At 36.6% G+C, this 4,622-nt stretch overlaps 1 pseudogene; it reads left to right on the top strand.

The window, feature by feature from the left end:
• Nucleotides 1-4,622, top strand: part of LOC107679893 (PH domain leucine-rich repeat-containing protein phosphatase 2-like) — a 70,576-nt pseudogene that overhangs the window by 58,585 nt on the left and 7,369 nt on the right.

Genomic DNA, 4,622 nt, shown 5'->3' with positions numbered 1-4,622 from the left:
TCATTGGGATTGGGGTTGAATGCTTAGGGACATTTTGCTCTGTTTGGGTTTAGGAAATGTGATAAAATAAATTCTATTGCCCATCCTCTCAGGATACATGGAATCAGTGTCACACGTACACCAGGCACATCGTTTGGCAAGTACCAAAAATAAAAGTATCGGTATCGGGCAAGTACTGGAAAAAGTGGTATCGGTGCATCCCTAATTTCCAACATTGCGACGAAAGCGATTATCCAACCTAATAATCAAAATGACAAAAACACACAACAAAATTAGCTAAAACTTTAAGTTTTAACTTGACGAACTGACGAACGTTCTAAGCCCCACCACCCTTAGTTACTGTTGCTCCTTCGGACAAACAAACAAAGCTGCTCACTCTCTTACAATGACAGCAGTCAGTGTGAAAACCTTGTCCCACGATGTTTTATGTGATAAAATAAATTCTATTGCCCATCCTCTCAGGATACATGGAATCAGTGTCACACGTACCACAAGCACATTGTTTTTCCATTTTTGTAGCATAAACACCATCAAACCGATGAGATTTTCGGATCTTCCAATGTTTCTCTATGGCACTGAAAACTAAAGATGTCCGAGTTCTGCTCCCTGTGCAACTGATACTCGACTGCCATTGGCTCATCTGCGTTCAAGGGGAGGGGCTTACCGATAGGTCAGTTATTTTCAGGGAAACGCACTGCGAACGTAGTTCCAGGCAGGTCTTGACCGCATTACATGTCCATATCACTTTGCCAGATGATTTCAGTTATTTCAAAGGTCTTACAAAAGCAAAATAACCAAAACCCACAAGGACACTGGCCAAACATATAAATATAGTAAACAATAGGATAAGAAATGACCGATCATTTCCATGTTTTTGCCACAAAATTACAGTTTATTTTGTACGGAAAGCACGTTTTGGAATTAGCAACGGAGGCGTTGGATGAGATGTGTAAGTAATTAATCCTACTCACAATAACATTTTAAGTACAAAAACCGGACAAATGCCTTGAAATATATCATCTGATCGATTTCCTGAGGTGTGGTAACCGTAGTATAAGTGGAATAATTGACTTCGGTCCGTTGAATTCTCAGAAAATAATTTTTAAATAATTTTCTAAGAATCCAACGGACCGAAGTCAATTATTCCTTATATATAATAGGATCTTAATGATACTAAAATATCTAATTCAATATATTTCACTGTAAAAATGTGCATGAGCGTGTTTAATTATTGTATCAGCTGCTTGCACAAATGATGTGACACTAAAATTATTCATATTTGAATTTTTGATTGAATTTTTATACACATTTTTTAATTATACAGCATGTAAAAAAAATTGTATAAATATGTTTTAAATCTTTATAAAAATATAAACAGCTGAACAACTGTCAGGCTACTGGAAAATGTAGTTTTAGTTAGTTGTTGCTTGCAGTTAGTTACTTACTCCACAACACTGGATCCACAGCAGCACAGAGGAAGTGACATGCTTCTCCAGAGCCTCTCATGGATGTGTACAGGAGGAAACGGCTTAGTGAGGCACAGTAATATGAGCCCGCAGCTCTTCCATTTCCTGTGGCTTAATTTACTTGTCATCCATTAAGCATCTCTAATGCTGAAAGATGTGCTGCAGCTCTGAGGCTTTGGTTGTATCCACGATGATTTTGGCTTTATTAACATGCTTTTTTTTTTTTTTTTTAAACAACATTACTTGTACTGTGTGTAAACTTACCAACTTGTCTTCCTTGTTCTTCTCGTCTACTAGTTTAAAGTATTTGAATGTGTCTGCCAATGCGCTGGAGACGATCCCGCCGAGCAGCCAATCGGAGGAGAGCCTCAGCACCCTGCAGGAGCTCTATATCACAGGAAACAACCTGAATGAGAACTGCGCTGCTCTACTGGTGGGGCATCAGAACCTGCGGGTCTTGCATATGGCTTATAACCAACTGCAGTCCTTCCCTGCTAGGTATGAGACCTTGAACTAGTGTGCTTCCATCGACAGGATGGGAGGAGCCTATTATTCAAATTACATGTGACCCTGGAGCACAAAACCAGTCTCGTAAATATATCAAAACTTAATTTTTGATTAGTAACATGCATTGCTTCAATGACTTCAATGACAACTGACTTCAATTGACCCTTATGACTGGTTTTATGGTCTAGGGTCACATATACCAAAAAGATCAGAGATTATATCAGTGTATATGACCATGAATTGTGCTATTTTTCCTTTCTAAATGAGCGCCCTTGTTATGTTTTCAGCAAGCTCAGTAAACTGGAGGTCCTGGAGGAGCTGAATCTGAGTGGGAACAAGCTGAAAACGATCCCCTCCACCGTGTCCAGCTGCAAGAGACTGCACACGCTCATCGCCCACTCCAACCATATCAGCGTGTTCCCAGAGGTCCTCAGCCTGCCTGAGATCAAGGTCTGTGACGCATCATGACAGGACATGTCAAACACTGCCCATAAATATTGGAAGGGTCTTTAGGGTCAACCAGAGAGTCATGAAGTGGCAGTGATATCTAAAAATGTAATACAGTATATGTATGGATAGCAGTTGCAGTAATTCAAGTTACAAAAAAACAAAAAAACATAGACATGTTTTGAATAAAAATGTTTGAATAAAACATTCTAATCAGCATTTTAGAATGCTTTCTGAAAGACTGGAGTAGTGGATGGAAAATTCTGTATTTTTAATCAAATAAATGCAGTCTTGGTGAGCATAAGAGACTTTTTTCTCAACGCCCACTCCAACCATATCAGCGTGTTCCCAGAGGTCCTCAGCCTGCCTGAGATCAAGGTCTGTGACGCATCATGACAGGACATGTCAAACACTGCCCATAAATATTGGAAGGGTCTTTAGGGTCAACCAGAGAGTCATGAAGTGGCAGTGATATCTAAAAATGTAATACAGTATATGTATGGATAGCAGTTGCAGTAATTCAAGTTACAAAAAAACATAGACATGTTTTGAATAAAAATGTTTGAATAAAACATTCTAATCAGCATTTTAGAATGCTTTCTGAAAGACTGGAGTAGTGGATGGAAAATTCTGTATTTTTAATCAAATAAATGCAGTCTTGGTGAGCATAAGAGACTTTTTAAAAAAAAAAAACATTAAATCTCAATTATTCCAAACTTTTGACCAGTAAATCTAAACCGAAATGGTGAGAACATGCAAATTAGTGACACTTCATTAAAATTTAAACCTAAATTTCTCTAAATTGCGTGTTTAACTTAAATTTAGATGTAACATTTAAAGTTGTTTAAACACATTGTTTAAAAGTTTTTTTCTCAATTTTTTTATTGTGTATATATTATAATATTTATAATATCTAAAAAAAAATAATAAAAGCTTGTTTAGTTAAGTCTGGCAAAACTGAATAGTTTTTGTCCCCCTCTAAAAATATATATATATTTATGTTTTATTTCAGTTATTTTACATTATTTTACAATGCATATTTTTTGTTTTAATATATTATATATTTTATATTCTACATTATTTTAAATGTACAAGTTTATTTAGTTATGTCTGGCAGAACTGAATTGTTTTTGTCCCCAGATCCAACAAAATTGAGTAGTTGTTTGTTATACACTTAATTTTATTTTACATTTGATTTCACACTTTATTTCACATTATTTTTCATACTGTTTTTACTTTATTTTGTTTGCTTTATTTACTGTATTTTACATTTTTACAGTCTGCCAATATTGAACGATTTTTCTCCCAAAATCCAACAGAATTGGGCTGTTGTTTGTTACACCCTTCATTTTATGACCATTTTTATTTTACATGATTGACTTTATTTGACATTTTACAAGCTTATTTAGTAAACTCTGGCGAAATTGAATCACTTTTGTCCTCAAATCCAACAAAATTGTGCTGTTGTTTGTTACAGTTTATTTTCATGAAGTATGTTGTATTTCTTCTGCTCTTTGTGTAGCTAGTAGATGTGAGCTGTAATGAGCAGACAGAAATCCGGACTCTCTGCCTTCAACCCTACAAGAGCTGGATCTGACCGGCAACAGCAGCCTCATGTTAGAGCACAAAACGCTCAACCTCTTCAGGTGAGACGCTACAAATAGCAGTCCTCCATGTGGGACACATAGCACACTCTGCAGCTGATGAATATTAATACGTTCTGATACTCTCACAGACCCGGGTGGTTAATTGCTTTTTGTCTTTATCTCTGTGTCCTCCTCTCTTCCAGTCACATCAGTACTTTGAAGCTGGACCAGAAGCCAGCCGTGACCGCAGGAGACGCACAGGGCACGTCCACCCTGTGGGATCATGGTTATGCTGAGATGTGTGGGCAAAGAAACAAGTGAGCAAAATCTGAGGACATGAGATTCACAGATCAGGAAAAGATTAGTGTGTTTGTCAGTGTTGGTTGAAGAAAGTCCCAATCAAAAAAAATCTAGTTGTTTTCCAGATTACCATCCCCAACCTATAATTCTCTATTATATATTGAGGATATATTAAAGGGGTCATATGATGCTATTTTAAAGATCATTATTTTGTGTATTTGGTGTAACAGAATATGTTGACATGCTTTAATGTTAAAAAAACACATTATTTTTCAAATACTGTTCATTATTGTAGGTCCTCTATGCCCCGCATCCC

Source organism: Sinocyclocheilus anshuiensis, unplaced genomic scaffold, assembly GCF_001515605.1.
Source record: "Sinocyclocheilus anshuiensis isolate Anshui unplaced genomic scaffold, SAMN03320099.WGS_v1.1 scaffold256, whole genome shotgun sequence".
In the NCBI taxonomy this organism is placed as follows: Eukaryota; Metazoa; Chordata; class Actinopteri; order Cypriniformes; family Cyprinidae; genus Sinocyclocheilus; species Sinocyclocheilus anshuiensis.
The sequence above is the reverse complement of the archived record's forward strand: the minus strand, read 5'-3'. Positions and strand labels throughout refer to the sequence as shown.